This window comes from Saccopteryx bilineata, chromosome X (assembly GCF_036850765.1).
Source record: "Saccopteryx bilineata isolate mSacBil1 chromosome X, mSacBil1_pri_phased_curated, whole genome shotgun sequence".
NCBI lineage: Eukaryota > Metazoa > Chordata > Mammalia > Chiroptera > Emballonuridae > Saccopteryx > Saccopteryx bilineata.
Window position 1 is genome coordinate 79,126,279 of NC_089502.1, and position 12,562 is coordinate 79,138,840.

The window sequence follows — 12,562 nt, forward strand, 5'->3', positions numbered from 1 at the left end:
GGAGCAGGAAGCATCAACTCCCATATGTGCCTTGACCAGGTAAGCCCAGGGTTTCGAACCAGCGACCTTAGCATTCCAGGTCGATGCTTTATCCACTGCGCCACCACAGGTCAGGCTGGATTTTTTTTAAATAAGAAAAAACAGGAATGAATCCTTTGTTTTTTAGCCTTTTATACTTATGTTTCAAATCTCAGAAATAATCATTGCTAAGAATCCTATTGAATTTCTTAGAACTCTTTTAAAATTACTAACATTAAAAAAAATAAAAACCAGGCCTGACCTGTGGTGGCGCAGTGGATAAAGCGTCGACCTGGAAATGCTGAAGTCGCCGGTTCGAAACCCTGGGCTTGCCTGGTCAAGGCACATATGGGAGTTGATGCTTCCAGCTCCTCCCCCCTTCTCTCTCTCTGTCTCTGTCTCTCTCTCTCCTCTCTAAAAATGAATAAATAAATAAAAAGAATTAAAATGCATTTGCAAAAATAAAAATAAAAAAAAAATAAAAACCAGAAAAAAAAAGATTCTTTAAGTAAAAAAACCCAGTGGGACTATGTCTGATATCCCCTTTGTTTCCTGGGGTCTTGGGAAGGCAGGATGGGGGGGGTTTGAGGACAAGCTGAATGTGTGCTTGTCAAGTATGGATGCACCTTTCCAAGATGGGACCCCAGGCCCAGCTACCACCAGGACTCCATTGAGTCAGGCCAGCTATTCTAGAGGGCTACATTTGAAGGGTATCCCTGGACTTGACCTGATGACAGAATCCAGCTTTTGAGGACAAGGCAGAACGCACTCCATTGTTAGCAGTTCTTTATTGAATTTTCCCTCTAACAACTCTTCTCTTTATAACCTCACCCAATGCAAGTGATTTTTCCTTTTTTGAGTTTACATGTAAACCAGAGGGTTCTTTTTTTTTTTTAATCTCCATCCCCCCATGCTAGGTGTTATTTGACATTTTTTGTCTCTAGCCTTTTTCCTCACTGCCTCACCTCTTACCTCCTCCACAAGTCCAATAGCTCATTGCTGCCAGAAGCAAGGGGTTGCCAGAAGTGTCGGGGGGTCACTCCAGTGAAGAGGGGAGAGAGGATCAAAGAAGGTGAAAGGATTAGCCAAAATCATATGTACGTAACACATAGATACAGATACAGGACAGCAATAGCCAGAGGGAAAGGGGGGGTGGAAATAAGAAAAGGGGTGCAAAAGGGGAGAAATGAGGTAAAAAGAGACTTTGCATGGGGCATGAGAGGGCATGATGCGGTGTGTAGATGGTGTTATATTGAATGAGACACTTGAAATCATGTCAACACTGTAAATTCAAAAAAAATTTAAAGTCTGACCAGTAGTAATGCTGAGGTTCCAGGTCTGAAACCCTGAGGTAGTCTCTGGCTTGAGTGCGGGCTCATCCATCTTAAACACAGGCTCACCAATGTCACTGGCTTGAGTGTGGGATCATAGACATGACCTCATGGTAACTGGCTTGAGCCTAAAGGTATCTGGCTTGAAGCCCAAGGTCACTGGCTTGAGTAAGGGATCACTGGCTAGGCTGGAGCCCCTTGGTCAAGTGATGTATGACAAGCAATCAATGAACAACTGAAGTGCTGCAACTACGAGTTGATACTTTTCATTTCTCTCCCTTCCTTTCTTCTCTCCTTCCCTGTCTCTCTCTCTTTCTTTCCTTCACTAAAAAGTTAATTAATTAAGTAATTAAAAAATAGGATCTACTTTTAATAAGTGATTCCTTAGTGCTAGGATGGTAAATACATTTAACTTGCAAGCCAACTCTAAGTTATTAGTGGTAGCTAACTGAAATGCTGTGTAAAAGATTGTGGAGCTGCATACAGTTGTTTTTTAGTTATGGAAAGAAGAATATTCTACTATAATAATGAGAATCAGCCTGAGCTGTAGTGGCACAGTCTAGAATAGACCATCAGCCTGGAACGCTGAGGTTGCCAGTTTAAAACCCTGGGGTGCCCAGTTAAGGCACATATGACAAAGAATCAATGAACAACTAAAGTGAAGCAGCTATGAGTTTATACTTCTTGCTTCCCTGCTCCCCTCTCTCTACTTTCTATGTAAAATTAATAAATAAAATCTTTTTTTTAAAAAGAATGAGAATCAAAATTCAATGGCTTAAGGAAATATTTCTTTCTTACAGTACAGTTTCAATGTAAAAAGTTCAGGACAGAGGGGTGTTGTAAAGTACCTGTACCTCAATTCCACGGCTTTACGTAGAGACACCAAGTCCAGATGAGGTTTGAAGAGTATTATTAAAGGAGGAGATATTCATGCCCACCCAGGGACGCCAAAAAATAAAATAAAAAAAAAATAAATAAAGGAGGAGATTTATTAAATATGCTGGCCACATATGGCTGACATGGGGCAATTGCAAACCCAAATCATGTGCCCCAAATACATTTCAGGGGCTGTTTATATACCCTTGATCACACATCATGGCACCAGCTTACAACATTTGTCTATAGAACCTATTAAAAAAAACCCCAACATTTCTACACATTAAAAATTATAAGGTGCCTGACCAGGCGGTGGCACAGTGGATAGAGCATTGGACTGGGATGCGGAGGACCCAGGTTCGAGACCCCGAGGTCTCCAGCTTGAGTGCGGGCTCATCTGGCTTAAGCAGAAAGTTCACCAGCTTGAACCCAAGGTCGCTGGCTCCAGCAAGGGGTTACTCGGTCTGCTGAAGGCCCATGGTCAAGGCACATATGAGAAAGCAATCAATGAACAACTAAGGTGTCACAACAAAAAACTGATGATTGATGCTTCTCATCTCTCTCCATTCCTGTCTGTCTGTCCCTATCTATCCCTCTCTCTGAATCTCTCTCTGTCCCTGAAAAAAAAAAAAAATTATAAGGTAACACAATAGCAAAAATGTTATCCCACATATTAAAAGATATCCCTAGGCCCTGGCCAGTTTGCTCAGTGGTAGAGCATCGGCCTGGCATGCAGGAGTCCCAGGTTCGATTCCCGGCCAGGGTACACAGGAGAAGCGCCCATTTGCTTCTCCACCCCTCCCCCTCTCCTTCCTCTCTGTCTCTCTCTTCCCCTCCTGCAGCGAGGCTCCATTGGAGCGAAGATGGCCCGGGCGCTGGGGATGGCTCTGTGGCCTCTGCCTCAGGCGCTAGAATGGCTCTGGATGCAACAGAGCGACGCCCTAGAGGGGCAAAGCATCGCCCCCTGGTGGGTATGCTGGGTGGATCCCGGTCGGGCGTATGCGGGAGTCTGTCTGACTGCCTCCCCGTTTCCAGCTTCAGAAAAATGCAAAAAAAAAAAAAAAAAAAAAAAAAAAAGATATCCCTAAATTTTATAGTGTTCATTTGCCATTCCTTTGTTTAGAGATATATACATTAATTACATGCTCTCAGGAGGGGAAGGGTAGTTTTCATGGCACTAGAGGATAAAATACCTGCAAATGGCTCATCAAATAAGAAAAGGTTTCTTTCAACCTCTCCCTTCCTGCACCTGGCTAGCTATTTACCTGCTTCCTCACAGGTGTGGGGGGAAGGATGGGAATCCAAATCTCCTTTCCCTCCTCATTTACTATTGGCCATCCTGAGTTGGTGCTAATCACACAAGTATAGAAATCACATCTACAAAATCTCTCTGCACGCCTAGCCCAAATTAATAAAATGTTCTTTAAGCTTCCTAATCTATTAATATTAATTCTGTAGATTTTTTAGTACCTTATTACAGGGGCAACTCTGTTTAATTGAGTTATTCGGGGACTTGGTTTCTTTTTTTTCTTTTTTTTTTAATTTATTTATTTATTTATTCATTTTAGAGAGGAGAGAGAGAGAGAGAGAGAGAGAGAGAGAGAGGAGAGACAGAGAGAGAGAAGGGGGGAGGAGCTGGAAGCATCAACTCCCATATGTGCCTTGACCAGGCAAGCCCAGGGTTTTGAACCGGCAACCTCAGCATTTCCAGGTCGACGCTTTATCCACTGTGCCACCACAGGTCAGGCCTTGGTTTCTTTCCAAGTCATTATACTTCCATCTCATAGTGAATAACTGTCATCTGTATGGCTGAAGATAGATAGCCATTATTGAGGAAGGAGACCTCCCTTGAAATAACAGGCTTCAAGGATATTTGATAATTTAGGCCAAGCATTCAGAGAGAGTTTGTAAATATGATTTTTTGTGTAATTTACAAAAAATCAGCCATCTCTGCTGGGGTCCAGCCCCGGGGGGAATTCAGGGGTCCCAAAGGAAGAGATGGCGTCGGCGCAAATCGAGTGAGAGAGCCGAATTCTTTTCTTTCTCTTTATTCTCTCGTTAGCATTTACTGCCAGGCATCTCTGCCAAATGCTGGTCTAGCTTTCTTTTTATGCACACACACTAAGTTATAATCACATGGTATTTTGTTTCACTATGGTTACATATTTCCAGATAACAGTTAATTCATATCTATAAGCTATAAATCAGGTGGTAAGTCATTCAAAGTACAGTTATACAATAGCAATAACAATATTGGTACAAACTTCTAAAAGATTAGTACTAATTAATAACTCTACTTTACTGCTGTTGTGAGTCAAGGGTGCAGAGAGAGAGATTAACAGACGAAATCATCAAGGACTAGCAAAGGACCACCGCTTGCTCAGGCAAATGGCCTTGAGTTCATGCAGTGTCCTAATTTTTTCACAAGACTACAAAAAGCTTGTTTTACTGAGAAATTGGCATAACATCAAGAGTAACTTTTGCTTAAAGATACATAGAGTGCACCTGCAAGATAGCTTAGTAGCAACATAATATCAGAAGGCATTAATTGCTATTGCTTCTATGGATCCCACCACATTCCTCTCCTTATTCTTGGAAAATACAAAAATCTCATGAGAATGTTTTACTGAGAAAAGCCCAGCAACTGCCTTCAGTCACAAAACAATTCTCTTAGCAAAACATTCTTTTCTTGTTGGCTGTGTTCCCATCCAAGGCCATGCAATGGGTTATTCCACTACACCTTACCTAAGATTTTATTGTCTAGTCAAATTTTATTTATTTACTATATTCATACACTAGTTAAGTTCTAACTTTATTCTTCTCAGAGTGTTCCACCACCTGCAGGTCAGATATGCAAGAAGAAAGGAAAGCTTCTCTACTCTATCACATGAAAAGGCTAGGGAGGAAAAGTGATGAATTAAGTGAAGGCTGAAAGGTGCTCTGTGTATAGTTACTGTTTCCTACCTATTCATAAGTCACAATCTATTCTTTCTAACATGATTAATAAGAAGAAATTCTCCTACAAACTTAACCCTTTACAAGGGATATCATAGCCAGCCTCTTATGTTTATGAGCCCAGTTCAAGGGGCTTACAGGCTTTTCTGTGGAACTCACATCCTCTGTCTCATTTCCAAAGAAATTACTATGAATCTACAGGGAAAGCACAGTACTATTATCCCTGTACCATAAATAATAGCACACACCCAGAAAAGGGGGGGTATAAGGCCAGGTTAATTCAAAAATGTCAAAGGGGGAAGTAACGTTGTGTCTTTCCCCTACGGTGACTTTGTCAACCACAGCCATTGGCAGCCATTGGTCTTCACTGTGGTGACTTTGTCAACCAGCAGCCATTGGTCTTCTCTGCTGTGACTTTGTCAATCAGCAGTTTATTTTTATTTTTATTTTTTTTTATTTTTATTTTTTGTATTTTTCTGAAGCTGGAAACGGGGAGAGACAGTCAGACAGACTCCCGCATGCGCCCGACTGGGATCCACCCGGCACGCCCAAAAGGGGCGACGCTCTGCCCACCAGGGGGCGATGCTCTGCCCCTCCGGGGGGTCACTCTGTCGCAACCAGAGCCACTCCAGTGCCTGGGGCAGAGGCCAAGGAGCCATCCCCAGTGCCCGGGCCATCTTTGCTCCAATGGAGCCTTGGCTGCGGGAGAGGAAGAGAGAGACAGAGAGGAAGGAGGGGGGCGGTGGAGAAGCAAATGGGCGCTTCTCCTATGTGCCCTGGCTGGAAATTGAACCCAGGTCCCCAGCACGCCAGGCCGACGCTCTACCGCTGAGCCAGCCGGCCAGGAATCAGCAGTTTTTGATCTTCTGCTGTGACCTTGTCAGCCAGCAGTTGTGGATCTTCTCTGCTGTGACCTTGTCAGCCAGCAGTCGTTGATGGGCTCCTGACACATCTCAAGATGGCCGATTATATTCCTGTTTAGGAAGGGCTATTATAATGTAAATAAAAGTTTTCATACTTAGAAGGTTTTGAATAGAAGGAGGAAGGAGGTTTGGATCCCTTCCCTTCTATACACCCAGGTGAAAGAAGGTAAAACAGCCAGGAATATAGGAGGGGGAAGGGAGATTTGAGTAGCCTTTTCCTTTCTCCCTTTCTTTCTCCTTAATGAGCAATTTACAAATGATTATCCTCTAGCATTCTTTAAGCTCCCTCCCATCCTGGAATCATATAATTAATGACAAAGGAATCACCAGAGCCAAAAATGTGAACTTATATTCTGTAAAGGTATAGAAGATGTAAGAAATCTAATTTTGGGGAGCATGTGTCTTTGGAGCTATAGCCCCATGTGCTCTACTGGCTTAATAAATTCACTTTTTCCTCTTAAAGTTATCTGAGTGTCATTCCTCCGAGGTTTTTGCTCTCCTGCAACATTATGTCTAGGTTGTAGCTGATAGGAAGGGATAAGAAAATGGAGAGGCAATCATAACCAAAGTCTTAAGAGCCAGACTGACCCAGAAATGGCACACATCACTTTCATTCGTATTTCATTGGTTATAACAATCATCTGGCTACATAATTGCAAAGGGTGAACAATTAGCATTCTCTAAGGGCTAGGCTTAGCAAAAATAAGTATCAGGATTGTTTAAAGTGTCATGGGTTGGGAGAAACTGATATATGAGTTGATATAGCCTTACATGTGAAATCCAAGTCAGTTTTTCCCTTATAGAGGGTTCCGAGGTTTAACTTTAGTTCAACAGCTATTTGTTGAGCATCTCCTGTGAGCAAAACACATTTGTTAGGTTATGTGCAGGTGGAAAAATAAAATAAATACAATCCCTGTTTTATTACATATCAAATAATCAAAGATTCATTTCTAAATAATAGAATTTCAGACATCAGCTACCAAGAAGCAGAAATACAGCTTTGAGAATTAAGGTCTTATACCATGGAAATCACACTACACAAGCAGTATATAACTCTGCTTTCTCTTTCTCTCTCTATATATATACATACACACAAAGGGTGGAACAAATGTAGGTTTATAGTTGTTTGCATAGAAAATAATACAATAAATAATAATACAAGAATAAACTGTTTCACTGATATGGCTATGACTACATGATGACAAAGCAGAATGCTTCACCTATAACTGTTTCGCTCTGCTTGCTAATTCCAGTTTCACATTTGTAACCTTGCTTGCTTCTTACATCACCCAGGGCTCCAAAGCCTGCCAGTGGGAGCTCAGACTTTGGAGAATTAACTCCTCTGGTTCTCCAACTCTCTTTAGAGTGTCCCTTGACTCCTTGGATGTTCCAGTCAGCCATGACATCACAAACTCACAACTGTAAACCCGTTTTTTGCCTCACCCTGTATATATAAGATTGTGGTATTTCAGAGAGTAGAAAATGAACAAAACAGTACATGGCAGGGTAAAATCTGCAAACACTTAGGTGAGAAAGGATCAGAATATAAGCAAGGGTTATAGAGACAACTAAATGGTATTGTTGCCTGACCAGGTGGTGGTGCAGTGAATAGAGCGTTGGACTGGGATGCAGAGGACCCAGGTTCGAGACCCCGAGGTTGCCAACTTGAGCGCGGGCTCACCTGGTTTGAGCAAAAGCCCACCAGCTTGAACCCAAGGTCGCTGGCTCCAGCAAGGGGTTACTCGGTTTGCTGAAGGCCTACGGTCAAGGCACATATGAGAAAGCAATCAATGAACAACTAAGGTGTTGCAATGTGCAATGAAAAACTAATGATAGATGCTTCTCATCTCTCTACGTTCCTGTCTGTCTGTCCCTGTCTATCCCTCTCTCTGACTCTCTCTCTGTCTCTGTAAAAAATTAAAAAAGTAATAAAATAAAATTTAAATGGTATTGTTACTTGGTAAAACGTCCTACCAGGTAAATGTGCATACTCTCTTCCTACTCATATTGTAGTGAGGTACCAAAGAATTAAAAATATTAATATTAATATTTTAGGAGGAAAAGTCAGGCTTCTTGCACCGTCCTTTCTTTAGGGAATGGAGGGAGAAGAGAGTGGGAGTTTTGCCTGACCAGGCGGTGGCGCAGTGGATAGAGCGTCGAACTGGGATGCCAAGGACCCAGGTTCGAGACCCCGAGGGCGCCAGTTTGAGAGAAGGCTCATCTGGTTTGAGCAAAAGCTCACCAGCTTGGACCCAAGGTCGCTGGCTCGAGCAAGGGGTTACTCGGTCTGCTGAAGGCCCACGGTCAAGGCACATATGAGAAAGCAATCAATGAACAACTAAAGTGTCACTGCACAACGAAAAACTAATGATTGATGCTTCTCATCTCTCCTTTCCTGTCTGTCTGTCTGTCCCTGTCTCTGACTCTCTCTGTAAAAAAAAAAAAAAAAAGAGTTTCCTGGCTTACAAAACATACTATGTACTGAGATAAAAACAAATCAAAACCCTTTTACTAAGAAGCTTAAAAAGCATTTTATAATTTAGGCCAAGCATTCAGAGAGATTCTGTAAATATGATTTTTCTATTTGTGTGTGATTTACACCAGCCCAAGATGCTTAGGAAGGGCTATTATAAAGTAAATAGGTTTTGTACTAAGTTTTGAATGAAAAGAGGAAGGACGCCCCACCCTTCTTCACACCTGTGAGGAAGAAAGTAAGCAGCTAGCCAGGTGCGGGAGAGGGAGGAACGATTTGAGTGGTCCTTTCCTCTCTCTTTCTTTCTCCTTAATGGGTGATTTACAAAAGCTGTACCCTGTGTTTGTCATATGCAGCCGGCTTAATTAATAAAACTCCTCAAAAATTCATTTAGACTTGGTGTCTAAGTAAACACGGGGAAGTAAGGTACAGTACTTTACAACAATATTAACATGTTTGAGGCTTTTATGCTATTGGAGCTATTGCTTGATAGCAAGGTTCTGTGCTTTGCTTTCCTAAATCCTGCTGTCTGTTCTGTGCCTTTCCTTAGAGGCTTATTTCCTCTAACACTGTCCACTCATCCAACATATCTTATTCCAAAAATAAGCTAAAAACTTTGATGGCAGTGTAGACAAAAGATGCCACATGCTGAATGTGAGAAGCTCAGGGGAGGCCTGCATGGTGACCTTGCAAACTCAGAGAACTAAAGTAACCACACAGGGTGTGGTTATCATCGGAAATGAAAACTTTCTAACTAAAAGCAGTTCCTGGTGGGTACTCCTGTCTTAGGGAGATATTTTTCTCTAACAAAGGTCAGTGCTTACCTTAATTGAGCCTGTCTGTTGTCTTTTGCATCTGCAATAAAATATCTGATAACACACCTTTAAAATGTATCTTTTCTTTTCACCTTTAAGGTATCTTTTCTGGCACCCTCAGGGCACAAACTAACCCATCAGGCAGAAACCAGAAACTCCTTGTTATTATCATGTTAATTGTAACTATTAACTATCCAATGCCCTGATAATATGCTTTTGTAAGTACAATTTATTCCTTTTACTTTTTATTCAATGCCAGAGACATTCCCGATTTTGTTTTCTCTTTCTTGCTAATATATCACCATTACATCGTCCCCTTCGATTCTGATGTTTAAAATAAGTGACAACACTGCCATTTTCCACATTTTTTTCAATCCGTTGAGATTCTGCTTCTTGGTAACTGTTGTCAGTTTGGCTCAAATAAACTCAAAAAATTCTAACAGGTTTAGATGCTTCTTAACACAGGAAAAAGTACACGGGGATTGGTATTGGAAAGAGGGAGTTGAGCACTGTCTCTGGCCCAATGTAGGAGACCCCAGGGAACTTCTCCCCACCTACAACTAGAAGTTGGCAGTCTGCAACCCTAAAGAGAGCTCTCATCAAAAACTCCACTATGATCTCAGGCTTTCAGACTCTAGAACTCTGAGAAATAAATTCCTGTTGTTTATAAGCAATAAAGAAAAAAATGGCCTGACCTGTGGTGGCACAGTGGATAAAGCGTCAACCTGGAATGCTGAGGTTGCCGGTTCAAAACCCTGGGCCTAAACGGTCAAGGCACATATGGAGGTTGATGCTTCCTGCTCCCCCCCCCCTTTTCTTTCTCTCTCTCTCTCTTCTCTAAAATGAATAAATAAAATAAAAAAAAATGGCATAAGATGGCACAAGTGCCTGACTTAACATAATCTTGGTATTGACTAGAAGGGGATAGTCTATATTCTAGTAAATAGACTGGGTATTTTCCACATTGTGTATTTATTTGTTCACTGCTTAATCCAAGGGCTGTTTGTAGAACATCCAGACTTCATTCTAGCCAGTCCATTCTCCTAACAATGTAGGGAAAGGAGTAGGAGATAGGAGTAAAGAAATAAATGGACTGATTTGGCAGGGAAGTCATAGATGTTTGGGGCTTTTCTTTGGCTTTACCTTAGCTAGCCTTTCCAAAATAGGTAATGGTACGATTATTGTAGCTTTAGGAACTGGTAACCAATCTAGTGCCTAATGGGGCTATTGCTACTAGAGCTGTTTTCTGTAAACTTTGTAGAATTCCAGAAGACTACATTCTGGTGAAAACTGTGGGATTTAGTATTTATTCTGGGTTCTCTCCAAAGGCAACCTGCCATCTACAGTAATCAGTGGTATTTTCCATTTGGCTATAGTTTAGGTAAGTCCTTGTTTCTCATCCCTTTAGCTGCCCATGATTAGAGTCCTTGTCTTAAAATCTAAAAATAGATGTCTAGTTACTATATCAAAATACAGGTAATATCTTCTACAGAAAATCCCTTCCATCAGAGTATAGTACAGCCAGAATTAGTCTCACCAGCTACATTCTTTATTCTCTTCCCTTTGGATGCAACAGCTTAGTATGGGGAGTACTGCTCAAATCCATTTCTGTATGTTTTCACATCTTGTAGCTCAAGGCTAATTTAATTCTCAGCTAGGACCCATTCTTTCCAATGATTATTCGATCAAGAAAGAGGTGACAGTGAGAAGATAGTCTTGGAATATTTAAGCGTTATCATCTAAAGTACTCTGACTCCTGCCTCTCATGGTCTTACTACCTCCCTATAGACTTAAGTTTCACCTATCCTTTGTCCACACACCAAATACCATGGGTTATGTGCCAGACAAGGCACACAGGATTTACTAAGCAGCCCCTGCACTTGCTTTGAATTAAAATAAAATGTTATTAACATATGGGCAGATATTAAAAACTCAAGCTTCAAATCCTACCCTTGGTAAGGGGGATCACAGTTTTCATAATATTCTCACTTGAATACTCTATCTCTTTAGAACCATGTAGTTACAAACAGTGAAAATGGTAAGTTCTTCTCTACAGGTCCAAAACTACTTATATAAAAATAGCTTTAAGATCATGAGCAAATTATCACTCTCCAAATTTTTCTGGTCAATTCTTTCTTTCTTTCTTTTCTTTTTTTTTTTAAAGAATTTCTGTATTTAGCCTGACCAGGTGGTTGTGCAGTGGACAGAGCGTCAGACTGGGATGCGGAGGACCCAGGTTTGAGACCCCGAGGTCACCAGCTTGAATGCCGGCTCATCTGGTTTGAGCAAAAGCTCACCAGCTTGGACCCAACGTCGCTGGCTCGAGCAAGGGGTTACTCGGTCTGCTGAAGGCCTGCAGTGAAAGCATATATGAGAAAGCAATCAATGAACAACTAAGGTGTCGCAATGTGCAACAAAAAACTAATCATTGATGCTTCTCATCTCTCTGTTCCTGTCTGTCTGTCCTTGTCTATCCCTCTCTCTGACTCTCTCTGTCTCTGTAAAAAAAAAAAAAAAGAAGAATTTCTGTGTTTATTTGAGCCAAATTGACATATGCCAGGGAGCAAGATTCAAATGTTCTGGCAAATTCTTTAGGAAAATGCTCATGACTGTCTTCTAACATCAAATCGCAAAAGGAACTTAATTTACAATGAGCCACAGTGAATCACCAAAAGGTGGTTTTACCCACTTCAACCATATAGGTAGAAATATCTAGCATTAATTTACTTACTATACTATGTGATGCTGTTAGGCTTACATTGTAACCGTGAGTGGAAAAATTCTGCTTGACCTTTTGTCTAAAATTAAAGAAAGCAGGAATTGACCGCTCCCTACCATAAACCACTGAAAAATTTGCTTAGAGCTAGTGTAACAGTAAAAATAGAAAATTCCTTCTGTCCTTTGCTTGGCTAATTTTGGCTTGCCGAACAAGAACTGGCCCGCCTCGCCCCGATGTAATCATAGGTGATTGCTCTTCCGCAAGTACCTGGGGCAATCACCCTGAGAGCCCTTGCAACTTTCTTATCTCATGACTCCTGAATTCCTGACCTGAGATAATGTATAAAACTTGCTTGCTGAAGATTGTTTGGGGCTCTTGGCCACCTCCTTGCCTTGAGCCCGCTCGCGAGTGTAATAAACTTTTTCTTCTGTTTTATCCACACACTTGGGTCT